This window comes from Gouania willdenowi, chromosome 9, assembly GCF_900634775.1.
Source record: "Gouania willdenowi chromosome 9, fGouWil2.1, whole genome shotgun sequence".
In the NCBI taxonomy this organism is placed as follows: Eukaryota; Metazoa; Chordata; class Actinopteri; order Blenniiformes; family Gobiesocidae; genus Gouania; species Gouania willdenowi.
In genome coordinates, this window is record NC_041052.1 from 27,107,041 (window position 1) to 27,123,201 (window position 16,161).

Consider the following 16,161-nt stretch of genomic DNA (forward strand, 5'->3'; position numbering starts at 1 on the left):
GAAATGTCCAACTTACTCCAAAATAACAGATACACACACTCGGGGTATTTGGAACCCGTCGAGCGAGTTTCAGGTGGAACTGGCACCGCGTCAGGGAGATATTTGCTCCACACACACACTCACACACATTCACACAGACCTCCCTTGAATTATAGTATAGATGAGGGTGATTTTCTCGGCCTGTTAGCCTTTGAAGTGGATGTGACTTTCTCTTAGGTTTATCTCCGAGATTATTCCAGGTAAGCCTTGCACCTGTTGGGTTATCAGCGGGAACCGGATCCCCCTCCCTCACAGCTCTGATGGCCTCTCCCATATCCATTATCCTCTATGTTTACTTGAATTCCTCGCACTGTAATCTCCAGTTCAGTAGGTTTTTGGAGAAGGCTGCTGTATTTTGTTTGCGGAAAGAGCCATTCTTACTACTTAGCTTTCCAGTTGAGCCAGCAAAGAAAAAAGTAGATGACTACCTCAGAGCCAGAGTCAGATGGTAAATGATAGAATTTGTTGTGAAATGAAGTACCGTGTCCTTTTTCAGAAGAACAAGTTCATGTTCAGTAAATCATTTTCTCTGTGTGCTTAGCTCTGCTCTTTTGCTGCTGCCAGCTCAACTGCCGGAAGAACAACAGTAAGCAGAAGCATTTTGTCCCATCTGCATCACATCAGCCCACGAGTCAGTGAGATATCCCATTCTCACTCATTGCCAGTCGTACATGCCTTCACTCCTCTCTGGTGTGTTCTCATAAGCCCGCCCACCGCAAACTCACCACACACTGTGACGCTAAAGCATTCATTAGCAGAGAGGCTGTTACATCTGAAGCGCTTTTTTTTCTCCGGCATTGTTAAAATTATGAATAAACACTCTATCCACACAGTTTGTCAGCAGTTTCTGATTCAGGAAGTCGATGATGGTTTCTCCATTTCCTTTTCTGACAATTACAATAACAGATCCAGGTAGCCAATAACACTGTCTCTGAATCGGCCCCTAAAGCTTGTGTGTTGGCAAAGAAGGGAGCCAATCTTGTTTCTGTGAATGTTCTCCAAAGAATAGATACTTCACTGTCATGAATGTCTCTTTAATAAAAAAAATATGTTCGGTCATATTTAAAAGAGGGTTTTTTGCCGCCTATGAGAACAGCTTCTGTAAGATAAAAAAATATGGTACATTATAATTTTGATTACATAATTTAGTTTGTTTATGACCCATATATCCATCTTCCTGTCTTACCTTAGCTGACCCTGCTAATGTAACAGGACACTGAGCAGTGCTTTGATCATTAAACCTCTCACCCTATTATGAAAAGCAGGCTCAGGCACTCTGTGAAGGAATGCCTTTTGACAACATGTGTCAGCAGTGACGAGGTCGACTCCCTTATATCTGAAGGCTGGAATAAAGAACAAGCTTTGTGTGGCAGCTTTGTAGCTTCAGCTTTTTCATTGTTAGTGATGACTCAAGCTTTATGATTACGGTCATTAACTTCTATAGTTTAGTCCTTTCTAACAACACTTTAGGACGTGGCATTTTTAGGGTAGACATAAAACCATTGGACCCTTAATACATTACCATTATTGTTAGCTCTCCCATCAATCAACATATATAAAAATAAAAATGTATACATTTGACACTTTACATTGTCAGTCCTTCATTTCTCCAATTCTAACTATAGTTGGTGACATTTTTATACTTATTTTATCCAAAGCATATATATGTGCATTATTAATCTGCTGATAATGTATTGTTTTATTGTTTAGGCTATACTCTTGTAATTACCTCCACCCAGGTGGTAATGTTTTCACCTGTGTTTGTTTGTCCTTCTATCCGTCCGTCTGTCTGTTAATGTGGATGTTGGTTAACAGGATATTTCAGTAAGTTCTAAACAGATTTAAATGGCATTAGTTGAGATGATAGACAATGTCAAAAAGTAAGAATGGGTTTGATTTTTGAGATTATTCAGAAGTATTGTGGATACAGTATCCAGAACAAGTTTTGGAGAATATTGTGGATATTTGGCTGTTTCTACAGGACCACCTACTGGTGACTTTGTACTTCTTTAGAAAATACATTTTTGGACTTGTGCATCACAGTTTGATGTGGGTCCCAAAGCCAAAGATGTCGAGAACTGCTGTTTTCTACAATAGAACACTCGCATTGGTTTTATTGTGGTGTCACATCTCAGGCAAAGGGCAGCAGATCAAGCCTTTTTGTTCCTACAATCAAACACTTACTAATAGCTGTTGCAAACCAACAGGAGGAAGGGTAGATTACTCTCAATAACTGTTTACTTTATAAACCTTCCCCAAGCAGCAGGTCAGAACAAAGAAAAACATAACACCAGTTTTAACTTTTAGATTAAGCAAAACTATCTGTCATTGGGCTAATTTTGCTAGTGCTTTAGGAAGTAGTGATTGGTTAGACTAATGTTGGTAATGGTTACTCATAGTTGTTTAAGTGATGAACTTAATGTAAAACATACATTGATGCACTTGAAAATGACGAATATAGTTGACTGTTAGAAATTTAAATCAACATAGTATTTGAAGGGAGTGGATACTTTTTTTTTTAATCACAAACAAAGGCAAACAAGCTATTAAGAAAGAATTTCTTTGAGTTGATCAATGATGTTTCTCTCACGTAGTATCTTGTTGTGTCACAACTCTGTGGGACAGCGGAACTATCGATTGATTTTATCATTTAAAAAAATATGTCAGCTGCAGAGGCTAGTGTTAGCAACTGATATTAAACAACAGATAACTCTAAAATAATATACCACCGCCAGGCAATCTTAGATTTAGGTCAATCAAACAGTTATAGTCCGGTAGACGCGGCAACTCTGGACCTACTACGTAGCTTCGAATTACACTGTGAAGCAGCGGAGCCTCGTACCAGCGATGTCCACCAGCAGATGACACGTAAGCGGTCTGATCGGAAGCAGAAGCGAGGGTGCCGAGCGGGGCTAGCAACCAAGCTAAGTCTAAGTATTTTGTTTTCCTCGTCTTTCGCCTCCAAACAGGCTAGATAACAAGGGCGTTCACCCTCAGCACTTGAGCATGTTTGTTCCATAGCGGAATGAACAGAGTAAACTAGAAACTATTTCGTCCATTCTGTATGGTTTAAGACTGAATGAAAACGGAACAGAATGAAACAGGGGGAAGCAGGACCGCTAGCATTTTTGTTTACAAAGGTTCTTACTGGATTGGAAATGTTTCCTTTTAAGGATTGTACAACTATATACCTCTATACCTCAATGTTTAATATTTATTATATTAAAGACAGGGTCCATTTTATTGTTTTTGTTTTATTAAAGTGCAATTTTTTACTAACAGAGACTGAGAGTCAATTTTATTTTAATTGTTTGTTTTATGTGTTTAAAATATTTAAAAGTTATTGACATTCCAATTACAATGGTAAAAAGTACTAATGAGAAATACAAGTTGATTGCATTTTATACCCTGCTCACGTCAGGTGGATTATCTTCATCTCGGAGGTTCTACCCTGCTGAAGCGATGGTCCAAAAGACATGCCCTTGCACTTGACTCACCTCTCTGAATTTGCTCATGCACTAACATATTCAAAGTATAACAGGACCTCAGTCGAGCGATATGAGGATCAACAGAAACCTATTTGTATTAGAACTGAAGGGATGAAAAACTTGAGTTGACATAAAAGAAAGAGTAGCAAGTTGGAAGGTAATTTTGTAAGTGATTTAAGATAATATTTCATGGTTATTCAAAATTATTCCCGTGATCCCAAACTTCCTTTAAGTTGCGGGTCACGAAGTCCACTTCCTCTAAAAAAAAGAAAAAGTACACTTCCTTTTCCGTCTCCATCTCTGTGCCTGCCATGCTGTCGTCGCGTTTCAAAAACAGGAGCTCTCTGAATAAGTCATTTGAAACCGACAGCCACTGGTGAGTCTTTTACCGACAAGTTTCCCATTGTTTAAACTATATAACTGTCCGTGTAAATGCTCACTCACACGCTGTTTCACTATGGTCGGTATTGAACGCAACCCGTTCAATATTTCAACTGGAAAACTGCAGATTCTCGGTGGTGCCACGCATGGAAGTTAAGCTCTGACCACTTGGTTCGAAGGTAAACAATGATTTTTGTTTTTGAAAAAAAGACAGCTGAATTGTACATAATACTTTAATTTACTTACTCACTCATGTAGTTTGGAGCTTTACATTTGTTTTGGGCAGTTTTGTTACTTTTTTGATTGGCGCTACAATATCTATGGACACACACAAGGTATTTATTTATTTATAATAAAAATATACTAAATGAGTAAAATAAAACAAAAAACTAAACAATATTTATACAAAAAGTACACAAAATGACTCCAGAATCACTCTATAATGGCAACCAAGTTTTACAAAAAATGCACAAAAAGACGACTGAAAGATAAAAAAAAACACACAAAATGACTCCAAAAAACATACTTTACAGAAAAATACACCAAACAACAAAAATATAAAAATGACTCAAAATACATAATACTAAATATTTATACAAAAAATACACAAAAATATACAAAATGATTCCAGAATCACACTACAACAAAAAACTATGGTAAAATGGACTTGATTTATATAGCGCTTTATCACCACACTGAAGCAGTCTCAAAGCGCTTTACATATCAGCTCATTCACCCAATCACTCTCACATTCACACACCAGTGGGACAGGACTGCCATGCAAGGCGCTAGTCGACCACTGGGAGCAACTTAGGGTTCAGTGTCTTGCCCAAGGACACTTCGACACATAGTCAGGTACTGGGATCTAACCCCCAACCTCTCGATCAGAAGACGACCCTCTACCACCTGAGCCACGGTCGACTATAAATATACAAAAAATGCACAAAACACAACAGAAAGATACGCAAATACACATTATGACTCCAAAAAACATGCATTACAGAAAAATCAATCAATCAATCAATCAATCAATCTTTTATTTGTATAGCGCCAAATCATAACCAATGGTATCTCAAGGCACTTTACAGTAGAGCAGTCTTAAGGACGGACTCTTCATTTTATGGATACACACATATGCATATATACGTATATACACATACATATGTATCCCACACCCAACATGAATTCATCATGGCGGCAAGGAAAACCTTCTGTTAAGCAGCAGGAACCTTGTGTGGATCCCATTCCTATGATGAACAGCCATCCACGTTATGCTGTGTTGGGTGTGTGCAGAGGAAAGGGTGGAGACAGAGTTGTTGAGACTCTGTAACTCCACACTAAGGATCCCACGGACCTGCAAGACAAAAGCCAGAAGGAGTACAGGAGCAAACACACAAGGGAAGAAGCAGACATAGAGGGAGTGTTTGAGAGAGGAATGGGACCCTCTCCGGTCCCTCTCTAACCTAAATGACCTCTCTCTTAACGCCCTCTCCAACCTCTCTCGAACCGAGCATGCCAGACCCCCCCCCCCCCGGCAGTCTATGCCTATTGCATCTTAATTATGAGCTATGAGCTGGTTCCTAACTAAAAGCTTTACCAAAGAGGAATGTTTTGAGCCTAACCTTAAAGGTAGAGAGGGTGTCTGCCCCCCGAACCGTGGTTGGTAGATGGTTCCAGAGAAGTGGGGCCTGATAACTGAAAGCTCTTCCTCCTATACTACTTTTAGAGACGAATGGAACAACGAGTAGTCCAGCATTTTGAGAGCGTAGTGTTCTGGGGGGATTGTATGGCACTACAAGCTCCTTGAGATAGACTGGTGCCTGTCCATTTAGGGCTTTATAAGTGAGAAGAAGAATCTTGAATTCTATTCTATATTTTATGGGAAGCCAATGCAGAGAGGCTAATACAGGAGTAATGTGATCTCTTCTCCTAGTTTTAGTCAGTACACGTGCTGCAGCATTTTGAACCAGCTGAAGTGTCTTAAGCGACTTGCTCGGGCAGCCTGCTAAAAGAGAATTACAATAATCCAGTCTAGAGGTAGTTTTTCGGCGTCGCCCTGAGACAGGATAGATCTGATTTTAGCAATGTTACGGAGATGAAAGAAGGCAGTTCTTGAAGTTTGTTTTATGTGAGAGTTGAAGGATAAATCCTGATCAAATAGAACCCCAAGGTTTCTAACAGTTGTGCTTCGTGCCAGAGTAATGCCATCTAGGGCAGTTAGGCTAGCATAGGTTTCTCTAAGGTGTCGTGGGCCCAGTACAATGACCTCAGTCTTGTCTGAGTTGAGACAAGAAAAATACACCAAACAAAAAAATATAAAGGTGAGTAAAAAAAAACAACAAACACATTTATCATGTTCATGTCACATGGAATTAAACCAAGGAAATCGCACACGCTATTTTATTTTGCACCCGCAAATATACCCCTTTATAACAGTAACAGAGTGCAGAGTATGTACACCTCTTTGTACATCCAACCTTCAAATATATTGTCATTTGCCCATAATTGACAACTGTACTTATGCTCCCACATGGATGCATACTTCAGACGGGCACTGTACTAGAACACACACACACACACACACACACACACACACACACACACACACACACACACACACACACACACACACACACACACACACACACACTATATATAATAAAAATATACTAAATGAGTAAAATAAAACATAAAACAGAATCACACTACAATGGCAACTAAAAACAATAATTATGCAAATAATGCACAAAAAGAAAACTGAAAGATACAAAAATACATGTAATGACTTAAAAAAAAACATACATTACAGAAAAATACAACAAAAACATGAAAATGGCTCAAAATACACAAAACTAAATATTTATACAAAAACATACACAAATCTAAAATACACAAAATGACTCCTGAATCACACTACAATGGCAACAAAAAACATTTATAAAAAAATGCACAAAAACACAACAGAAAGATACAAAAAAACACATGACTCCAAGAAACATACATTACAAAAAAATACACCAAACAAAAAAATATAAAAGTGAGTAAAAAAAAAAAAAAACAACAAATACATTTATCATGCACATGTCCAATAGAATTAAACCAGGAAAATTGCACCCACATTTTGCACCCGCAAATATACCCCTTATGCTCCCACATGAATGCATACTTCCGACGGGCACTAAACTAGTCTAGTGTGTGTGTGTGGGTGTTTGTGCGTGCGTGCAAATATCTCCCCGACAAGGTATGAGTTTGACCTGAAACATAGGGTGTACTCACACTGGCAACCAGGGCTGTTTCTAATCAGCTCTGTGCCTGTGTGAAACCATGGGGGACCATTGTCTGACCTGCGTAGGTGTGAACTGCACTGCAGGGGGGGTAACAACCCATTGGTCCCGCTGGAAGAAGTTGGCCAAGCAGCGTGCCAGACTGGCACAGTGGACCTCGCATGCGCACACACAACTCGACCTGTGTGCAAAAAGTGATGACGTTGGTACCGCGCAACGCTTTACGGCACATAAACATCTGCATTCTTTGATGATTGCAGTGTCAGAAGTGCTCGTTAGCCGATGAAAAGGACAGAGTTGGCGTTACCTGAGGATATACATGAACGGCATCTCAGTGATCTCATGGAGGCAGAGGACAACACGACCGTCAGGACTTCTCTTTGCTCAGCCGACAGCGGGACAGTAACAGAGTGTAGCAGCTCGTCATCAGGTCCGGATATTTCCGAGGCTATAAATAAGCATATAATTACATATTACTGGTATATTAACCCATATAAACCAAAAAAACGTGTCCTGTTCTCAAAATACCAGTAATATGTTACACATTTGCAGCAGTAAAATGTCCTATTTCCATATTTTTTTGTTTATTATGCATTACAACAATCTGTCCTTGAAACATCAAATAATTCTTCCATAGGTCTCTAAATAAGTGAAAGAATGAAAAACATCTCAGAGAAAATAAAATTACAGAACATTTAATAATCATTTAATATACATTTCAATAAATAAGTGCATCCCATGGTCCCCTGTTGACTCTGAGCTTTATTCTGTCTGTTGTCTGTGGAAGTGATGGGTCTAGACCAGATGATGGAAACTAGGGTCAGCTCATGGTTTTAATGTCCAGGGAGGGGTGTGTCCACTCTGCATGGACTTAAAGAAGAAGAAATGAAAGAGGAGTTAGATATTGTCATTACATTGGATGTTCATCAAAAGAAAAAACTGAAAGTGATGGAGATAAATATACTCCGATGGACTCTCTCTTTCTCACAAACACACACACACACAAAGTTTAAACAAACACAAATACTGTCCTAAACTATCTCACACATTAAAAGCATCCAATTAATCTTATATTAATGTGCACAAAGACTAGCTCCACAAAAGCATTTATTGATCCATAATTTGAACTGATCTTACCTTAACTTATAGGCTCAGTTTCCTTCTTTGTTTTCAAATCTCTTTGAACCTCCATCCATGTTGGTTTTTATCATCCAAGAGTCTTCATTCTCTTTTTTCTGAACACTTTATTTAAAGATTTTTCAGTTTTATACAGACAAACATATCAAGACTCAGGGCTTGTGTTGCGAAATGTTCAATGTGTTCGATTATTTGACACAATTTCTATTAATTTCACAGAGCTGTCTTTCAATCCTTCTCCTGTTGGCGTCGGAGTTTGAATTCCTGTTTCTCATGATTTTGTGCGTATGTTGCCCCCTTGGAATGACCACTCCTGATCATTGGTTTGGCAGCCTTCTTTATTTTTCTTCCGTTGGAGTTCACAATACAAGAATAGCACCGTCCGTTGAACACACTTTTTTCTACCCTTCTTCTTTGCTTCTTTTTTCTACAATAACGTCACTTCCCCTTAATGGCCAGTCAGAAAATAAATAATATTTTGTTATTAAAAGTCAAAATAGCATGAGAATGACCTTAGTGACATTTAAACTATAAGATTAAGGAAAATGTAATAAATAAAATAAAATAAATATCTATATTCAGGTTGCAACATGTACGGCAGGGTCAGAGCTGCCGTGGAGGTGCGCACATTATCTCGCCAGGTTTTTTTTTTTTTTACAAATCCCAAACTTTGCTTATATGTTACGTACGCTTTCTTTTGTACGTGCGCAGTGTTTATAAATGAGGCCCCTGGTGTGGCGTAAGGAGGAAACGATGGGTATGTTTACGGATTCGTGGCTCACAGCGCTAACAACGGACTCGGTTGTGGAATTGGACGGTTTCCAACTTTTACGCGGTGATGGATGGTCTGCTGTGTCAGCGCGTTGCTGCTGGTTCTGCAGCAACGCGCACACACTTTTCCGACTCAAAACACGCTACTATTCGGCCTTGCTTTAGTAAATATAATCACCTCGTGTTATAATGAGCAGATGTAAGAGAAGCTGGGGTAGAAGGGGGAGAGTGTATGTGAAATAGAGACAGGGCAGTTATGCTTGAACATATTAAAGAGAGAGTTGGTATAACCAGGGGGTGATGTCCTTGCTGCGTTATAACTGTCCCTTTATGTATAGTTTGTCCAGTGAGATGACTGCTTTCTTTCCTTCTGTAATCATTTGCTTGCAAATTGGGAAGAGCTGCTTTCGTCTGTCCATGATTTCTTTCGGGTATTGATCATTGAGTCCAAAGTCCATTCATTTTAGCTGTTTTCCTTGACGTTTGAAGAGTTCTGTTTGAAGTGTTTGCACGATAATGGGACGGGGTCGGTTGTTGTTAATGTTCTTTTGTCCTAATCAATGAACTCGGTGGAAGATGATGTTGTTTACGGTGTCTGCGGGGAGTTTTAGTTGATGTTTCATGGAGTATTTTACTGTTTGCTCTGGGTCGTCCGTGGCGTGTACATGAATGCTGGAAAAAAACAAATTGTCTCTCATGCTGTGTGCTTGTAAGTCCTGGATTACTTTTTTCATTGCTTTATTTTTGGCAGTGACGGAGGGGAGCTGGGTTTTAACAGAGGTAAGCAGGCCATTGATGTTGAGGACGAATGTGGGACTTTACGATTTTGCTTAAAAAAATAAATAAATTTTTTGATACGTTTTTCAATTATTTTTTTCAGTGCCCTTAAAAATTAACTGCAGACATCAGATATATTGTCAAAGGTGCAACTTTATTGCTGTGATTGTCCTCAAGAGTTAAAATGCATAGAACATTCCCAAAATAAAAAGTAAATGAGGCTTTGTCATTCAACAATTTCAAGCTTTAAAGGTTGGTAGGCGATTTTCAAAAGCTTGCATTATTTTGAATGTAGCCTCCAGTGTTTGGCATAACGGCGTTTAAAATAACGGCATTATGTAACAGCGTTTTTTTTTCAGTAACGGGGTAATCTAACTAATTACTTTTTACGCCGTTACAACGCCGTTAACGTTACTGAACGTTAAATGCAGTGCGTCACATGTATTGATTGAATAAACTGTTTTACCCGAAAGCATCCCTGGCTTCTTACTCAGCTGTAGTGGGGAGGTGGTTAAAAACAAGGTAAGCGATGATGATTGGCTTAGGCGGCGTCATGTTTCATGGTAGCCAATCAGAGCCAGTGTTTTTACACGTGACAGCACACACACAGACACACACACACACACACTACAGATTTGATGAAGCAGCAGAGATGGCAGGCGTTGAGCAGTCCGATGTAAAGTTGGCATTTTTAAGGTGGCAATACAAACACTACTTGCAAGAACGTGCATGTGAAGTGTACATTTTATCCAGGAGTGAAGACTTTGTCGACATCCGTGGTAAGCAACTGAAATTTAATGAAGCACCTCACGACATGCGCGTTCGAAAAATCTGAATTCTTTGACATAGAGCAATTTTTTTTTTTTTTTAACACTAACGCAAATAGTTACTTTCCTTGGTAATGAGTTACTTTTATTATAGAGTAATTAAATTACTAACTCAGTTACTTTTTGGAACGAGTAGTGAGTAACTATAACTAATTACTTTGTTAAAGTAACGTTCCCAACACCGGTTAGCCTCCCTGATGGCTCCGCCTTTACCCCCCTCGCCTCTCCCCTCTGTGCTCCGTCTCACTCACATGCATGCGCACAGCTGCTGTCGAAGTGCTCCTCAGCTCATCGTTTGTATTGTGTAGGAACTTTGCTGTCTCATGTAGCTGTATAAATGTCTCATTCAGCTGTATAAAATATGTTAAAAAATGTGACTAAAAACTCTGTTTTAACTCTGTCAGCGGTGACACGCTTTCAGTGTGAGCTCGTGCATGCGAGGGGTCGAGAATGAGCAGGGAGACGGAGACGTGATTGGTTGAAATAAACTGTTTGTTTTTTTCCATTGGTCAAAGTTATTACATATTTACAGCTGCTACAGTTGACGGATTTTCTTCGTTCCTTTTTCAGAGCACATAAGATCTTAATTTCTGTCAGGACAAAACTCACCCACCACAGGCAGTTTCTTTTTTTTCCTTCAAGCTTGGGTCCTCTACCAGAGCTTGAGGGTTCTGCGCAGTATCTTTGCTGTTCCTAGCACTGCACTTTTCTGGACCGAGATGTCTGATGTATTTCCTGGGATCTGCTGTAGCCACTCTTCCAGTTTGGGGGTCACTGCCCCGAGTGCCCCGACGACCACGGGCACCATTGATGCCTTCACCCTCCAGGCCTTCTCCAGCTCTTCTCTGAGCCCCTGGTGTTTTTCTAGTTTATCATGTTCCTTTTTCCTGATGTTGCAATTACTCGGTATTGCTATGTCAACCACAATGGCTTTCCTCTGCTCTTTGTCCACCACCACAATGTCAGGTTGGTTCACCATTACCATTCTGTCCATCTGTATCTGGAAGTCCCACAGGATCTTAGCTTGGTCATTTTGTACCACCTTTGGAGGTGTTTCCCACTTTGACCTGTATCCCGCCCATACTCTGCACAGATTTTTCTGTACACTATGGCAGCCACTTGGTTATGGCGCTCCATGTAAGCTTTCCCTGCCAGCATCTTACACCCCGCTGTTATGTGCTGGATTGTCTCAGGGGCCTCTTTGCACAGTCTACACCTGGGGTCTTGTCTGGTGTGGTAGATCTGGGCCTCTAGTGCTCAAGGCCTGCTCCTGTGCAGCCATGATGAGTGCCTCTGTGCTGTCCTTCAGTCCAGCTCTGTCTAGCCATTGGTACAATTTCCTTATATCTGCCACTTCAGTTATGTTTCGGTGGTACATCCCATGTAGGGGCTTTTCCTCCCATGACGGAACCTCCGGCACCTCATCTTCTGTTCCCCATTGTCTGAGACATTCACTGAGCACGTAATCTGTTGAGCCTTGTCCTTGATGTACTTATGGATCAGGGATTTTTCATCCTGAATAGAGGCTCTCACGCTCACTAGACCTCGGCCTCCTTTCTTATGGCTAGCGTACAGTCTCAGGGTGCTGGATTTGGGGTGGAACCCTCCGTGCATGGTTAGGAGTTTTCGTGTCTTAACATTTGTAGTCTGTATCTCATCCTTTGGCCAGCTTATTATTCCTGCAGGGTATCTGATTACTGGGAGGGCATAGCTGTTTATTGCCCGGGACTTGCTCTTGCCATTGAGCTGGCTTCTTAGGACATGCTTTACCCGTTGGAGGTATTTGGCCATAGCCTCTTTCCTTGTCACCTCTTCGAGGTTGCCATTTGCTTGTGGGATTCTGAGGTACTTGTAACTGTCCTCAATGTCTGCTATTGTTCCTTCTGGGAGTGAGACCCCTTCTGTGTGGACTACCTTCCCTCTTTTAGTCACCATCCAACCACACTTTTCTAGTCCGAATGAAATCCCAATGTCTGCGCTGTAGATCCGGGTGGTATGGATCAGTGAGTCTATGTCTCGCTCATTCTTAGCGTACAGCTTGATGTCATCCATGTAGATTGGGTGACTGATGGTGGCCCCGTTCCTGAGTCCGTATCCATAGCCTTGTTGATTATTTGGCTGAGGGGGTTCAGGCCTATGCAGAACAGGAGTGGGGCCGGGGCGTCTCCTTGGTATATGTCACATTTGATGGAAACTTGTGCAAGTGGCTTGCCATTGGCCTCAAGGGTGGTTTTCCACTTTTTGCAATGAAGGCTCTTAGAGTCCTGTTTATGTTGTATAGCTCCAAGCATTCAATGATCCAAGTATGTGGCATTGAGTTGTGGGCTTTCTTGTAATCAATCCAGGCAGTGCTCAGGTTAGTGTTTTAGATTCTGCAGTCTCTAGCGACTGTTCTGTCAACCAGGAGCTGGTGTTTGGCACCTCTGGTATTTTTATTGATTCCCTTCTGAGCTGTACTGATGTATTGATCCATGTGCCTGCTTATCTTAGCCGCTATGATGCCAGACATGAGCTTCCATGTTGTGGAGAGGCAGGTTATTGGCTGATAGTTGGATGGGACTGTACCCTTTGAGGCATCCTTCAGGATCAGGATTGTGCGCCCTTTGGTTAGCCATTCAGGGTGATTCCCATCTCTCAGCAGCTGGTTCATTTGTGCTGCCAAGCACTCATGGAGTGCCGTGAGTTTCTTTAGCTAGTAGGTGTGTATCATGTCAGGGCCTGGTGCTGTCCAGTTTTTCATACCTGAGACTCTCAGAGCCACAGGTTGCAGATCCCTGCTCTAGGAGAACCACAGCTGAACATCTGGCCTGGCATCATAGTTAATCAGTTCTGGTCCCTCCATGCTGATTCTGATGAGCGTGTACTCTCTATCGCTGAGCTCAGCACCTTCTTCCTTTACTGCTGCCCGCACTGAAGGGCTCGTTTTGCCTGGCTCTGTTCACGAACCGCGGGCACTCCAAAGAAGCGCATTGGTGTTTATACTCGCCACATTCACCGTTGCATTACCCGCAGCCAAATTGCGGGAGTGTGCACCGTCTCCTCACCCGCTGCACTGCGGTCAAGCCAGCCTCCACTCCGAAATCCTTGGTCAACCTAGCCGCCAGCCAATTTGTAGTGCCTGTTTATGGATGGTTTTACGGTAATCCCGCAGCGCGGAGAGAGAGAGAGAGAGTGAAAGAGAAGTGCACTCTGTGGGAAGTGATGGAGCGCTCAGCTGCTCTGTATAAAATAATGTCACCCTGTACGTACTCGCATGGATGCGACCAGATAAAATTTTCATTCGCACACTAAAAAAATACTTGCATATGTGACCATTTTGGTTGCAGTCTCGAGCCCTGTTTAGCATCTCAGCATAGTGCGAATAAAAAATTAAACATGCCTGTGGCACACATATAGCCTACTCAAAGGGTAAACAAATGTAAACAATGAAGAAGCTGGCTCACATCGCTCTTTGGTAACCCACAAGGCTGAAACGTGAAAAGGTCAGAAAAAACTGTGGTGGGAATTAAACCAGGGAGATTGCACCCGCAAATAAACCCTTTTTATAACACTACAGAGTATGTACACCTCTTTGTACATCCAACCTTCAAACACATACTCATTTGGACATAATTGACAACTCTACTTAAGCTCCCACTATATGATTACATATTTCCGACGGGCACTCTACTAGAGGTATTTATAATAAAAATATACTAAATGAGTAAAATAAAATAACAAACTAAACAATATTTATACTAAAAGCACACAAAACAACAACATAAATGCACAAAAATATACAAAAAGGCTCCAAAAAACACATGACTCCAAAAAACATACATTACAGAAAAATACACAAAACGAAAATATTTTAAAAATGACTAAAAAACAAACACATTTATCTTGCGCATGTCCCATAGAATTGTACCAGGGAAATTGCACACGCTATTTTACTTTGCACCCGCAAATATACCCCTTTATAATGCTACAGATTATGTTGTTATTATTATGCCCATAATTGACAACTCTACTTAAGCTCCCACTATATGAATACATTCTTCCTACGGGCACTGTACTAGTATATATAAAACAGACTTCTGAGACCGCCCCCCAAAGGCTCAAATAAGGGACGGCGTAGTACCTCCGGCAACAGGGGAAGATCCCATGCTGGGGACCTTGTGGCTCTCAGAGGATGCAACCTCCAAGCCCCTTTCAAGAAAAGGGACACCAGCCTGTGGCTACCAATCATGCCTTTGTCGAGAAGATATTACTGCGACATAGACTTTTAGCGTTGAATGAGAAAGCCCTTTGTCCTGAAGGACTGGAGGAAGTCCAGAAAAGTTGACATAGGGCAGAGCAGTGGGTCTTCATTGCACCTTGTACACCAGTTTCCATCTGTTCTATCTTGCCCCCCCCAGTGGGCAAATGCACAGTTGAAGGTGTTGCGGATTGGTGTGTCAGATTTGCCCAGCCAGTTGGGACAGGAGATCCCTCCTGTCGGGAAGGCGCCAACGTGCACCGCAACGGAGGCTGAAGGGAGCTACAAGCAGGATCCTGTGGCCCTCCTGAAGGGCCCTGTGGAGTACCAGAGGGAATGGAGGGAAGGTCCGTGGGATCCTCAGTGTGGAGTTACAGAGTCTCAACAACTCTGTCTCCACCCTTTCCTCTGCACACACCCAACACAGCATAACGTGGATGGCTGTTCATCATAGGAATGGGATCCACGCAAGGTTCCTGCTGCTTAACAGAAGGTTTTCCTTGCTGCCATGATGAATTCATGTTGGGTGTGGGATACATATGTATGTGTATATACGTATACATGCATATGTGTGTATCCATAAAATGAAGAGTCCGTCCTTAAGACTGCTCTACTGTAAAGTGTCTTGAGATACCATTGGTAATGATTTGGCGCTATACAAATAAAAGATTGATTGATTTATTGATTGATTGAAGGCAAGGATGAGCCAATGCGTCCTGGTCAAGAGGACTTGTTTTCTCGGCCAAGAAGAACCACAGAGGGCAGTGGGTCGACTGCTCTGTATCTTGGGACACGTGGGCCTGGGATGGAGCACAGATCAGTCAGTTGTCAAGGGAGGGAGAACCTTCAAGCCCTGCGACTGTAGAGGTTATAAGGGCTGCAGACACACACCTTGTGAAGACTCTTGGGGAGAGAGAGAGGGCAGCAGTTGCGGTAAGCGCAGAAAATGCTTGTGTTGCTGAGCGATTGGGATGTGAAAGTATGCGCCCTTGAGGTCGATGGACGTGAACTTGTCCCCATGTGCCTCCATTCTCAGGTAATCTGCTGTGGTTAGCATGTGGAAAGGTATGACCTTCATAAATTTGTTCACCCCTCTGAGGTCTAGGATTGGGCGAAATACACCAATTTTTTGAGCATTTGCCGGGTAGCTAGAAAATTTTACACGTTAATAATATGCACATATTTTACCCGAACAAAATCAAAAAATCAGGTGTAAATGA

The 16,161-nt window shown here is 41.6% G+C and overlaps 1 protein-coding gene across 3 annotated transcripts in view; it reads left to right on the top strand.

Moving 5' to 3' along the window:
• Positions 1–16,161, top strand: part of LOC114469904 (leucine-rich repeat transmembrane neuronal protein 4) — a 144,420-nt gene that overhangs the window by 84,982 nt on the left and 43,277 nt on the right. The window contains exon 3 of one of the 3 annotated variants that reach the window (XM_028457797.1): positions 581–1,566. The exons of the other annotated variants lie outside the window; for them this stretch is intronic. The gene's annotated coding sequence lies outside the window, so the exon portion shown is untranslated. Of the gene's footprint in view, positions 1–580; positions 1,567–16,161 lie in introns of those variants that run through there. 3 annotated transcript variants of the gene reach the window in all.